Below are 15,517 nucleotides of genomic sequence, written 5' to 3' on the forward strand. Positions count from 1 at the left end.
AAAATTTTCGTAGTTAAAGAGGTCTGTCTTGGAAGTACGGACAAACTCCCAAAATACCGAATTATATGTAAGTTTTGTCAAATTTTACAGCAACTTTAAAAATGTTAATGCAATTATTATTATTATTATTATTATTATTATTATTATTATTATTATTATTATTATTATTATTATTATTATTATTATTATTATTACTGAAGATTTAAGACCTCAATGTTACGTCTTATTGCAATGTAAATAAGCATACTGAATTTGATAGTAAAAAAAAAAAAGAAGGGATAAGAGATACTTTCGAATGATTTGTGTCCGAAAGAAAACGAGGGGGCAGAAAGAAGGTGTCAGCTCCTGGGCAATATTAATATCGAAATTTCAGATACTTAACCAGAAACTAAGCAGAATGTTTCTTCATCACGATACATAGTAAGACGCTTTCTTTGGATTAAAGACTTTGGATTATGTATGTGTTATATTGATATTTTAACAAAATATGCATACGAATATAAAAAAGAATAGTTCCTATTTACAAGGTTTGGTTGAACCGATATATGGAACGTGTTGGAAAAGGCGAATGAAAATATCATTATTTCTAGCAGTAGGAGTAACAGTGGAAGACGTTCTTAATAATCGCTAGGAAACAACATCGTTTCAGACACATTTATGACCCACACTAGGCCCTAGACATGATCCTTATGTATTCATGAATTGTTTGCTAATCACGTTACGTTCTCCTACGGAACGAATCAAGTTTGTAGACAGACATATGACGTCATATTGCTATTACAGTATTTCCTCTGCGAAGAAAGCCGTTTTCACTGTAACTTGAAAAACCGAAAACAATTGAGTATTTTTCATTTTATTACACATTAGAAGTATGAATATTGAAGTTTGGTAAAAACAACTTACCGCAACGAGAATCGAACCCGGGACCCCTGCACTACGAAAGGAATGCTCACGATTTACATTAAGACTGCTCTTCTAAGTAAGAGTCAAAAACATTCGTGTATATAGCAAATTGCATACGTTTACGATAATGACGAAACACACTGATTTCGGTCATGATAAAATACTATACTCGAGAAACTTTAAATTTAAATTAGAAAACAAAAATAGACATACAAACACGCAAGGACATGAAGAAGAAACTGGTTTTAAGAGTAATTCGACACCTTAACTGCAATCTGATGCCTCAGAACATTTTATTTTGTGATTCACTGAAAGTATCTCTTTAACTTGTCTGTACTATATTTAGTAATACTTGTTTTAGAGCTATTTTCACTAACCTTGGAGGACAGGGACACGAACACAGATATATCGAGGACATACAATTTCAAAGGATCACTCACCGTGAATCGAACACGGGACCGCGAGGACTGAAATATCTGACAAGTAAACCTTACGTTTGGGTGAATCGAGTTGCTGACTGAGACACACATGAGAAAGTAGTACTAAATGTGGTCAGTATTTCAGTGAAGTCTTAGATGCGAAGCTCCAGGGGTTTAGGAGATACAGCTATCAGAACATCACATGGAGGTACAGAATAATCTTCATACAGTTGGAGGTAAAAGCCGTGTAAGACCTCTTGTAACGACAAAAGGTGAATAACAAATATATGGGTACATATTAGGACTAAAGAAAAGTCATATAGTAAGGGTATACCTGACGGCGGCCATCTTGAAATCCGCCATTTTGAATTAAGGTTAAGTTTTTAAAATAGGAATGGGGTCATGTGATACATGATTTAAGGCGCAAATTTAATCAGAAGAACAATGGTGACATTAATTTTGACTTACGTGCAATTGGTAAAAAGTTACAGGGAAATTAAATATTGTTGCAGCATATGTATTAGTCCTTTGCCCCACCTTGTAAATTTTGTGTTAATGATAATAATTAAATAAAAAGCAGGTGGATAAATATTAGGTCTATGGTAAGAGTTGCCTTGATGGCGGCCATGTTCAAATCTGCCATTTTGAATTAGACAAAAGTTTTAAGCAAAACGCATAACATTGACACCTTATTTACAAGGTGGGGGTAAAGACCTAATACATATGCTGCAACAATATTTAATTTCCAATTACCAATTGCGCGTAAATCAAAATTAACGTCACCATTGTTCTTCTGATTAACTTTGCGCCTTAAATCATGTATCACATGACCCCATTCCTATTTTAAAAACTTAACCTTAATTCAAAATGGCGGATTTCAAGATGGCCACTGTCAGGTATACCCTTACTATATATCTTCCCCTAGTCGTAATATGTACCCATATATTTGTTATTCACCTTTTGTCGTTACAAGAGGTCTTACAGATCTTTTACCTCCAACTGTATGAAGATTATTCTGTACTTCCATGTGATGTTCTGGTAGCTGTATCTCCTAAACCCCTGGAGCTTCGCACCTACAACTTCACTGAAATACTGACCACATTTAGTACTAGTTTCTCATTTGTGTCTCAGTCAGCAACTCGATTCACCCAAACGTAAGGTTTACTTGTGAGGCCGTAATGACGTGGGTCTATGAACAACTTGACCCACCACCCATCGTGACCCACGATCCCCAGGACCCACCACTCACCGTGAAACACTCTTACCCACCACCCAACATATCCAACTCTGACCCACCACAACCAACCATCAACCGTGACCCAGTCTGACCCACAACGCAACATGACCCAATCTGACCCACCACCCATCGACCCACCACACACCAAAACACATCGTCATCAACTCTGGCACAATCCACGGCCTCTTCTTTACTGACTAAAGAGTTTATACTTGTAATAAAATCATTTTGTTAAATTCTAACTAATCAGAGTTGGAATTTGAGTTTGAATTTACTTATTTCTACAAAACAACCCACTATCAATTTTGCATACATAAAAATTGAAACCCCCATGATAATGAAGATTTTAAAAAGATGCTCTGTGACGTTCTGTTCATTTTCAATAAAGAGTGAATGTACTGAATTTCAGGCCTGTAAGTTTAACGGCTTGTCAGGTACATTTTTTTGAAAAAAAATCGCATCCCCACCAACCCTTAAGATATAATTATAATGAAAGTGAAATGATTACATCCCGCTTTGGATTTAGGTCTAACTATATACCAAAAGTCATTTCATTTGACTTTCCAATTTGGCCTTGATGATCAGGCACACATAGTTACATCCATTTATCTATCTACCTATCTATCTATCTATCTATCTATCTATCTATCTATCTATCTATCTATCTATCTATCTATCTATCTATATCTATATCTATATCTATATATATATATATATATATATATATATATATATATATATATATATATATATATATATATATTATAGTGATCCAAAAATGAAATTTTTCATTAGCTAGCTCCTCTAAAACCTAATAGGCTGTGTCTTGAAACGCGCACGTAGCCAGGATTTCGTGAAGTGGGGGTCGCTGACATGAAATTTTATGATCATCACACCAGAGGCTCGATCATTCTACTTTTTTGCAGGAACAAATATTGCGAGGATTCCTTTAGCCTGGATTTCGTAACGGGGTGACGGCATGACATGAAAGTCTGCAGGACCAGGAACCTTTGAAGATCATTTTATACTGAGAATCAGTGGTGGATTTGGAAAAGTATTTTGGGAGGGTTTTTTTTTCTTACTAATGTTTAGTTTTTCTAAACATTCGTAATTTTTATTTGACGAGAGCTTAAAGTTTATGAGTAAAGGCAGAACATATAGATATTTCGTTTGTTTTAGATATTCCGTAATTTTGAGGAACATGCTTCAGTCCGAAAGACCGCCCCCCTAACCTTCGCAAAACCGTCACTGCTGGTAATTAGTGATAATAACGATTTAAAAACAATAAGAAAGGAAGTCGGCCAACTCACAGTACACGCACTATTTCTACTTCACAGATGGAATGAAGAAAAGCTTTTTCAGAATGGTCGAATGCTGAGTTGAATCCCGGACTTCCCGATAGAAGTGCAAAAGCTCCACTCAGTCATATTTGTTGTGCAGTTGTATTTATCTTAACTGAAATATATTCCGTAGTTTTTTTTTTTTTTTTGGTGGTGGTAAGGTGGGGAGAGTTCTATAATGATATGAAGGGTGTGAGCCAAGAACATGGTAACTAACAAATTTTCAATTGCTGAGTTATGCAGCACCAGATAGACAGCAACGCATACCGCTTTGTTTAATCCCTCATGTATGGTCTTATGTGAAAAAATCAGCTTTCCGACTTTTTAAATAGATTGTGCAGCAGAAAATCTCTAATTTCTAAAAATAGTAAAATTGTGGGTTACCATGTTCTTGCCTCACACCCTTCATATGTTGAATCCCTCTTGTTAAAAATACAGAAAACTTGAGGACTGAGTAAACTGTGATGGTGCTTATATAAAACTGTAGAATTTCAAGAATATACAAAACCAAAAGCTCTAGATGTGCAGCCTTTAAGTGTATCATATAAATCTAAGTATTTTTTCTTATGTTTTATTTTAATTTTATTTTGTTCCAAAAAGAGCGTATGGAATATTTTGAAGTAAAAATACTACATAGAATTTTGCTACTTATTTGTGTATTTTTTTTAAAAGAAGTATTTACTTTTAGGGTTGGCTGGTTTACACCAGCTGATTTTTTCTTTGTTTTAATAAACAACTGGTTTAAAGCAAAAAATAAAAAGAACAAAAAACGCGAATCGTGTGAACTTCATGGTGACGTTTCCCCACATCAAACCATCTGCATTAGTTAGTTTTATTTCCTTTTCACCTTTTAATCAAGGTGTCCCATGTACACTCGACTTAAAGCGAAAGTCTTCTCCTTGATAACCTCGGTATTTCGTAAGGATGTTAAGCCTGAACATATCGAAACGAAACTAGATAGTATATTTCTGCATGCCTGAACGCCTGTTCTTTTATAAAGAAGCCAAGGTTGCTTAAATATAGTGATATAAATTGCCAAATTTATCGATTGCCTACGTAGCTTCCAACATTAGCTTGGATTGTACTTTCAACGATATGTACGTACTAAATTTGTAATTTAATACCTCAGCTTTAGCGTACTGATTATGATACGCTGACCTTTAAATTTTACATGCAAGCAATAACAGGATTTTTCCGTCATTGTTTCGCATTTAGAGTAATGACGGGATTTTCCCGATGGCTAGGGCGGGAGTTTCTCAATTTAAGAAATTTACTGACCGGACTTCTTTAAGCTTATGTGACCTCCTCCAGCATAACCCCGTTGTTGCTAAATAACACCACGGCGAAACAAGCTTACTTCTATCAATATGTAGTATAAATATATACAGCGAAATATCTAAACCCAAAAAACCTGGTTTGTACCAAAAAAAGCTAGTTTAAACTCCCCCCCAAAAAACGGGTTTTTGGCATTTTCAAAAACAACCATGGTTGTTGCCAACCCTGCTTAATTTTGTATGAGGTTAAAAAAATCTTATTATATAGATTGGTTAATTCTTTGGAATTCATAATGTAAATATGTTGAGAAGTAAAACTGTTTGTAATATCTTTTCGAAATTCATGGTTTATTTTCGAGGTTTTATATTATTTTCGGCATCAACCACAAATTAAATGACTTTTTGTGTTATAGAGAAGCGAAACAAAATATGGTTTATCAATTTAAAGCAGAATTAAAAAAAAACACAGAATTTCCCAAGCAAAAAAGGGAAGCAGAAAAAACCGAGTTTTTTTTTAAAGCCGGTTTTTTCCGAGCCCTTGCATCTCTACTCTCGACCCTACTCATAGCAGCTAAATACGTGGTTCTGATTGTTATCCGTTTCTCGCCACGCAACAGAAATATAGCAGAAATCCAGGCGTTGTTAGTGGCGATCGTCGTGGTCGAGTGTACTAGCGCAATAGGCTAGAAATTATAATTGCTTTTCGTGAAGGGTCAAACCCGAGACAAGGTAACTTTATTACTTTTATATTTTATTTTTTTAAATTTTCATAACACTTTTTTCATTAAAATAAGCTATGTAATACTCAAAGAAGTGATTTAATTAAGTTACGCGTGCAGTTTTGCTACAAGAATCCATAGTATAAGCAGTAATACTACTACTACTACTACTACTAGTAGTAGTAGTAGTAGTAATAGTAGTAGTAGTAGTAGTAGTAGTAGTAGTAGTAGTAGTAGTAGTAGTAGTAGTAGTAGTAGGAACCAGTTAGAAGCCCCGCAGGGGCTCGTTTTGTTACACCTTGACTACCATAATATTAATTTAACCTCAGATGCTTTTTCAATTTTCTTCTTCAGTAATTCCAATAAAGTCACAATTTTCTTCTATTACTAAAATACACAATACTCACACCAGAAGGTTTGGAGAATCGCAAACTGCAAAAAATCAGAAACGTGTATTTAGTTTCTATACGCAAAAGGAGAACGAATATTTGCTTTTTTTTTGTTTTCCGCGGAAAAACTGTTTTAGAGTGCAAAATCCCCCACCAAAAATCGTAAGGTTGATGCCATAAGATGTAGACTGAAATGAATGTAATTTTACACAGACTGTATACGTAAGATAAGGGAGTAGGTGTTTCATATTTTCCTTAAGAAAAAGTTGTTTGGATCACAAACCCTTCCAAACCTTTGAGTACGAATTATCAAAAGTTCTAGTAACTATACATCAGAAATGCTTAAAGGATATGGAGAATTGCAACGAAACTTTTCTAGGGTCAATACGCAAAAAGTAAGCGAACATGTATTTTTAGTTTATGTGGAGATGCAGTGTTGGGGCTAAGACCTCCTCCGAAAAAAGTAAATATAATCTAGAAGTACAGCAAGGAGAGAAGCGAAGCGAATGAAATTGTGTGTAGATATTGTATAGTTGAAATAAGGCAATTCGTGTTCCCCAATTATCTCTTTTCGATTTGCTTCAAATTTTGGCACACCAAGAGTAAACAGAAATCGACACGTGCTTTTGTTTATGCGGAGAAATATTGTAAGGGTTAAATGAGCCCTTGAAATACTATAAAGTACGCAATAGGGAGGAAACGGCTAGTGTTAAAATAGTGAACTTTTACCAATAGATAGATAACCTAAAAGTTAGTATCAATACAGTGAATTTCGTGTGTGCTGCTTCTACTCTTGAAAGTTCAATTTCAAAGACTGAACATTGCGCACTCTAGCAGGGTACAAACATACAGACAAACGAGCAATTGCCATATAAAGAAAACACGTGTCGATTTATTTTCTGTTTACTTTTGATGTGCCAAATTTGAAGCAAATTGGATGGGGACGATTGAGAAACACAAATTGCATTAATTTTACATATACAATATTTACACAATTTTATTCGCTTCGGTTCACTGATTCCTGCACTTCTGTGATAATACTTGCTTTTTTCGGACGAGGTCTTGGCCCAACACTGCTTCTCCACACAAACTAAAAATACATGTTCGCTTACTTTTTGCGTATTGTCCCTACAAAAGTTTCGTTCCAATTCTCCATATCTTTTAGGCACTTCTGACGTATACTTATTAGCCCTTTTGCTAATTCATGATCAAAGGTTTGCAAGGGTTTGTGCCCCACCCAACTGTTTTTATTTTTTAAAGGAAAATAAGAAATACATATTCCCTCATTTTACGTATAAAATGTCTGTGCTCAATTACATTCACTTCAATCAACTTCTTCTTGTCTTTACGGCGTCAACTTTCACAATTTTTGGTCTGGGCTTTTGCACTCTAAAACAGTTTTTCCGCAGAAAGTGAAAAAAAAAAAAAAAAACAAATATTCGTTTCCTGGTTGCGTATTGGGTCTACACAAAATTTCGTTGCAACTCTTCATGACCTTTAGGCACTTCTAACATACTGTAATAGCAATTTTGATATTTGATGATCAAAGGTTTTGCGGAGCCTGTGCCAAGCCAACCGCTTTTTCAAAGAAAATATGAAACACATATTCCCTCATTTCGCGTCTAGAATATATGTGCACAGTTTCGTTCGCTTCAGTCCCTTTTTGATTTTCGGGTGTAAAATTTAAAACGTTTGGGTGTTCCCACCTCCTAAAACAGATTTTTTCGCAGAAAAGAAAAAAACACGTATTTATTTATTTTTTGAGTATTAACCGTACATAAAATTTCGTTGCAACCCTTCATGACCTTTAGGCACTTCTGACATACTGTTATTAACACTTTTGATATTTCGTGATTTTTGCGTTTAATGTTCCACGATCATGATTGTTAGGTTAAGGAAGACCCGGATTAAAGCAAGTGAATTATGGTGAACGAATTAATGGAAGTAGAAAGCGGAGGAAATTGGAGTGTCCCAAGACAACCCACGAACACGATGTTGTCCAGCTCAAGCTTACTTGCCTTGGGAACGAACCAATTATTCCACCATCAGATCAGAGATGGAGTGGATCGGTGGTTCAGTGGGTCAAGTGCGTCAAGTTTTCTGAGTGGGTCAGTGGGTCGTGGGGTTATAAAATGTGACACATTGCGACATAAAATCCACCATGACCCACAATCCACCATGACCCACTCTGATATATCGACCCACTCTGATATATCGACCCACTCTACGTACTGCACTGTAGAGAGTATCTTCTGAACAGTATATTTTTTTTCGCCCTCGACCCTAGCCATAGAAACTAAATACACTTTTCTCATTTTTTGCAGTTTGCGATTTTCCAAACCTTCTAGGGTATGTATTGTGTATTATAATAATAGAAGAAAATTGTCACTTTGTTGGAATTATAGAAGAAGAAAATTAAAAAGAGCAGCTGATGTTAAATTAATATCATGGCAGTCAAGGTGGAAAAAGAAACGAGCTCTAAGGGGCTTCTAACCCGTTCCTACTACCACTACCACTACTACTACCACTATTACTACTACTCTTACTACTACTATTACTGCCTATACTATGGATTCGTGTAGCAAGACTGCACGCGTAATGTAAGTAAATCACTTCTTTGAGTATTATTCATCTTTTTTGAACGAGAAGTGTTATCAAAATTTAAAATATATATATAAATTCCGTGGTCCGGGTTTGAACCTTCATCAAATGCAATTATAATTACTAGCCCATTGCGCTAGTACACTAGACCACGACGATAGCCAGTAACAGCGCCTGGATTCCTGCTATATTTCTGCTACGTGGAGAGAAACAGACAACTAACCAGAACAGAGTATTTACCTCCTATGAGTAGGATGGACCGTGATTGAAAAATATCCTTTTGAACACTGGTGAATGTGTCTACGTTTTACTGCCATGCCTCTATTACCCTTCGTTTTTCATTTGTTTATGTTTACCTACCTCAGATGAGTATCTCTAAGTGAAAAAAGATCTGTAGGCATCTTCTGAATATTGATATTTGTAATTGCAATAAAAAAAATAGGTTTTATACTACTACCTGAGTTTCAAGACACAAAGCCTGTGAGTTTTCATTGGAGCTTACTACTGAAAAAATAAATTTTTGAATCACTATAATATATATATATATATATATATATATATATATATATACAGGTGAGTCAAAATAAGTGTTACAAGCCAATATCTCGCGAACTATACATCATATAAGAAAAATATTAAGAGACAATCTACAATACAGAGGGGCCTCAGAAATGAGTCAAACATTAGGTTTACCCCGCCCCCCAATTTGGGGGGAATGGGTGAACGTGAAATTTTCAAATAGGAACATAGGTCGAGTGATACCTCGTTCGAAAGAGCTTGAAAAATTGAACAATTTTTGTAGGAAACAATTTTTGATATGGGGCACCGTTTTCAAGATGGGCCCCAAAAATTGTCCTGTATCCGATAAAATTTCCAGTACTTATAAATAAGAGTTACAAACCAATATATCGCGAACTATACATCATATAAGAAAAATATTAAGAGACAATGTACAATACAGAGGGGCCTCAGAAATGAGTCAAACATTAGGTTTCCCCCGCCCCCATTTTAGGGGGAGGCGTGTGAACGTGAAATTTTCAAATAGGAACATAGGTCGAGTGATACCTCGTTCGAAAGAGCTTGAAAAATTGAACAATTTTTGTAGGAAACAAGTTTTGATATGGGGCACCGTTTTCAAGATAGACCCCAAAATTGGTCCTGTATCAGATAAAATTTCCAGTACTTATAAATCGGAAACGTGTGAGTAGGAAACGATTAAACAAAAAATGAAAAACGAAAACATCATAGGCAAAGTGGAATGATGTCGTGGTGTCCACAGGGCCCTAATCATGGGGCTGCGGGACCAATTTCAAAATTTCAAATGGGAATATACCTGTAGGTTGAGTGATACCTTGTTTGATAGATCGTGGAAAGCCAAACAGCTTCGTACAAAATTTGTTTTCATTTTGGGCAAGCCTGTTTCAAAATGGCCGCCAAAAATGGTTGCACATTGAAATAGAAAGTGCAGTGTTCAAATTGAGTATTACATGCAATATCAAGCGAACTACACATCAAATAAGAAAAGTGTTAAGAGTCAATGTACAATACAGAAAGCCTGAAATTTGTGTTAAAGTTCCCTCGCCCCGCTTTTGTATGGAGGGGTGTACATGGAATTTTCAAATCGCAACATAGGGCGAGTGATACTTCTTTGATAGATCGTGAAATACCAAACAGCTTACTACAAAAGTTGTTTTGATTTCAGGCAAGCCTGTCGCAACAGCATTACCACAACCTAATATCCTGTAAAGTAGTAGAATAACGTTTAGTAATTCTATGGGTATGTGCGATGTTAAAAATTGAAATTTCAATCACTGTAAAGCAAATAATTTCAACACTTACCATGTTACAAATGATGCTCGATATGTCCTCCGTCCTAGTCCACACACCTCCGTAAGCGGCGGCATAGGGATGTTCGTACATCATGTAGCATCTCTGGAGTGATAGATGCACACACACCTTGGATACGCGCCTTCATATCATCAATAGTTGTTGGTACGTTGGTACGTTGACATTACCCGATCCTTAGCATAACCCCAGAGGAAAAAATCAAGTGGGGTTAGGTCAGGAGATCGTGGAGGCCAGTGAATAGGACCTCGACGCCCAATCCATTTATTCGCCATACGGTGGTCCAATAAGGCCCTGACCTGGCGTGCGTTGTGTGCTGGAGCACCATCATGTTGATACCACATTCTTATACGTTCAGCGAAAGGAATATTCTCTAACAACTCCGGGTATAGTACATCACTGATAAATGCGGCATAGGTATCACCAGTAAGACGTCCATCAAAAAAAATATGGCCCAATGATATGGTTACCAAGGATACCACACCATACATTAAGAGACCACCGATGCTGATGAGCAACTTGTCTCTGCCATAGAGGATTTTCCCTAGCCCAATAATGCATATTATGTCGGTTTACGTGTCCTGTGTTTGTAAGTGTAGCTTCATCGCTAAACAAGATGGTGGATATGAAGTTGCGTTGTCTGTTTTCCATACCTTCCAACCATGGACAAAATTGCAATCTGGCATGAAAATCATTGCCAGATAGTTCCTGATCTAAGATGATATCATACAGATGAAACATGTACTCGTGCAAAATACGCACTACAGATCTTTGGCTAACTCCACTGACCTGAGCGAGGTGTCTCGTGGTAACATGTTGGTCTACATGCACTGCTGCCAATATTCTTGTTGCACGTTCTTCATTGGTTGCAGGGCGGTAACGACCCCTACCTCTTCCCCGGACAAGACTACCATGTTGCCGCAAACGTCTCTCCAATCGCAGAAATGCCATGTGAGATGTTTGTTGGCGTTAAGGATAGCGCATTGCATACGTTCGTGCCGCGTTACGATAGTTTCATCTACATTCGCCCAACATCAGCAACATATCTATACAATGATCAAACACCGCCATTGCTCTATTCAAACGCTACCCAAACTAATAATATTAATGCGATAGTGTTCATTTCCTTGTACGGAAAACTTATCACCAAAGTTGATATCCCGTTCTTTCTACGCTTTTGAACCATTCAACACACAACTACAGCCCCTACCTACAATATCCACACTGCCACTCCCTTTAAGTCACTAACACTATCACTAACAGCTAGGCAATGTAACATCAATGATGATTTTACGTTGAACACTACTAAACAAGAAAAAAATAATACCATACTATTCACACTGCATGAACAAACAACACACAGGTACAGTCAAATGTTCTCAGTAGAACAATGAAAATCACATTCCACGTCCCCTGTGTGATCGGCTCTATTGACACTTGTGTATACCAGCCATTATTAAGGAGGTAGAGTACTAGCTATTGCTACGTTTCTAATGTATATTTTCGGGTTCCCGGCACCAATTTATAATACGTTAAAATGTCTATTTTCTGGAGTTGAGACACCACTAATTTTACTACATTTATTTCTACGTAGTATCTAGATTGTATCCCGGTTCTTAAACTACGTGACAAACACAATTTACAATTTTCTTAAATTGGTTTTAATACTTAATCTTGAGAAGCGTTTATATTCCACATTGACATATTTAACAAGATGTCTGCACACTTACACTTACATTTATTACGTTTCCATAGCGATTACATTAATAGTTGACGATCAAAAATAATCTAAAGATATTTCTTTGCAACTTTCTTTTCTTTGTATAAAACGGCTCAAATAATTCGCCTTTGATCCCTTTTTTTATAAGATGGTACAGATTGTTTATTCAATATACAACGTTATCGTTGTACTATGTTCCGAAGGCCATCGGTTCCATTCCCCAGGCAATGACACTGACGGGCTTTCCTTACTCTAACTGGGCACATGTTGAGATGTTGCCTACAAGTAGGGCCTAATAGGTACCTTCCTATCCATTTCTCATAGGATTCTAGTGATTGAGAAACGACGTCTCTTTGCGCATACGTATTAGTATTATTCATTGTCTTATTATTTTCATTCATATTATTATTATTATTATTACTAGTTTTATTATTATTTTTCGTAGTAGGATCCTCTTCCTCCTCCTCCTCCTCCTCCTCCTCCTCCTCCTCCTTCTTCTTCTTCTTCTTCTTCTTCTTCTTCTTATTATTATTATTATTATTATTATTATTATTATTATTATTATTATTACGTTAACCCTTATAGGTCGATTTTGCCTCCGAACATTTTACTTGTTATTCACTTACAGTATGATGATGGAACCTCGTGTTCGACATATTTTTAGGCCTGTTTGTATTGTACATTGACTCTTAACACTTTTTATTTGATGCAATAATTCGCGGGATATGGGCTTGTAACACTCAGTTTGAACACTGCACTTTCTATCTGAATGTGGAACCATTTTCGGCGGCCATTTTGAAACAGGCTTGCCGGAAATCAAAATAATTTTTTAATGAGCTGTTTGGTTTTCCATAATCTATCAAACAAGGTATCACTCGACCTATATTCAGATTTGAAATTTTAAAATTGGTCCCGGGGCCCCATGATGGGGCCCTGGGGCACCACGACAATACAATTCCACGTTGCCTATGGCGTCTACCTATTTCTTTTTTTGTTTCATCTTTTTCTACTTAGCCGTTTCCGATTTATAAGTACTGGAAATTTTATCTGCTACAGGACTAATTTTGGGGTCTATCTTGAAAACGGTGCCCCATATCAAAAATTGTTTTCTTACAAAAAATGTTCAATTTTTCAAGCTCTTTCGAACGAGGTATCACTCGACCTATGTTCCTATTTGAAAATTTCACGTACACCCCTGCCCCCAAAATGGGGGGCGGGGAAACCCTAATGTTTAACTCATTTCTGAGGCCCCTCTGTATTGTACATTGTCTCTTAATATTTTTCTTATATGATGTATAGCTCGCGATATATTGGCTTGTAACACTTATTTATAAGCACTGGAAATTTTATCGGATACAGGACCATTTTTGGGGCCCATCTTGAAAACGGTGCCCCATATCAAAAATTGTTTTCTTAGAGAAATTGTTCAATTTTTTAAGCTCTTTCGAACGAGGTATCATTCGACCTATGCTCCCATTTTAAAATTTCACGTTCACCCCCCTCCCCCAAAATGGGGGTGGGGGAAACCTAATGTTTGACTAATTTCTGAGGCCCCTCTGTATTGTACATTGTCTCTTAATATTTTTCTTATATGATGTATAGTTCGCGATATATTGGCTTGTAACATTTATAAGTACTGGAAATTTTATCGGATACAGGGCCATTTTTGGGGCTCATCTTGAAAATGGTGCCCCATATCAAAAATTGTTTCCTACAAAAATTGTTCAATTTTTCAAGCTCTTTCGAACGAGGTATCACTAGACCTATGTTCCCATTTTAAAATTTCACGTTCCCCCCCTCCCCCCAAAATGGGGGGAAACCTGATGTTTGACTCATTTCTGAGGTCCCTCTGTATTGTACATTGTCTCTTAATATTTTTCTTATATGATGTATAGTCCCCGAGATATTGACTTGTAACACTTATTTTGACTGACCCTGTATATATATATATATATATATATATATATATATATATATATATATATATATATATATATATATATATATATATTATTATTATTATTATATAAAAATGGGTGTAACTATGAGTGCCTGATCATCACTGCCAAATTGGAAAGTCAAATGAAATGACTTTCGGTATATAGTTATACCTTAATCCAAATGGGGGGAATGTTATCATATCACTTTCATTATAATAATATCTTTATGGGTAGTGGGGATCCGAATTTTTGCGAAAAAAGAGTATCTCACAAGCCGCTAAACTTACGGAGCTGAAATTAAGTATATTAACTCTTTATTGAAAATGAACAAAACGTCACATAGCATCTTTTAAAATTCTTCTTTATGATAGAGGTGGCGGGTTGTTTATGGAAAATTGATAGTGGGTTGTTTTGTAAAAATAACTCAATTCAAATTCCATCTCTGATTAATTAGAATTTAACAACATGATTTTATTACAAGTATAAACTCTTTAGTCGGTAAAGAATAGGCCGTGGATCATGTGTCAGAGTTAATGATGATGTGTTTTGGAGGGTGGTGGGTCATTGTGGATCATGGTGGGTCAAAGTGGGTCATGGTGGGTGGTGGGTCGTGGTAGGTCAGAGTCGGTCATGTTGGGTGGTGGGTCAGAGTGGGTTACGGTGAGTGGTGGGTCTCGGTAGGTTGTGGGTCACGATGAGTGGTGGGTCAAGTTGTACATTGACCAACGTCATTACTCATATAGTTCAGTGGTCGCGGTCCCGTGTTCGATTCCCGGTGGGTGATCCTTTGAAATTTTATATTTTCGATGTATCGTGTCCCTGTCCTTCAAGGTTAGTGAAAATAACTGTAAAAAAATTATTACTAAGTATAATAGAGACAAGTTACGGAGATACTTTTGGTGAATTAGAAGACAAAATGGTCTGAGACATCAGATTCCAGTAGTGATGAGCAAATGCAAGACCAAGACCAAGACCAGCCTGTAGGTATGATATTAGTTGAGTAAAGTTGATTTTCAATTTAACGTCCCGTTCAGGAACGAGGCTATATGAGACGTGGACCTACTGATTAACGTGGAATCCGAACCACATGAGTTCCCGCCGGGAATCGAACCCGGGTCTCCCACGCCAAA

This window comes from Thermobia domestica, chromosome 6 (genome assembly GCF_964235325.1).
Source record: "Thermobia domestica chromosome 6, izTheDome1.hap1.1, whole genome shotgun sequence".
Lineage (NCBI taxonomy): Eukaryota > Metazoa > Arthropoda > Insecta > Zygentoma > Lepismatidae > Thermobia > Thermobia domestica.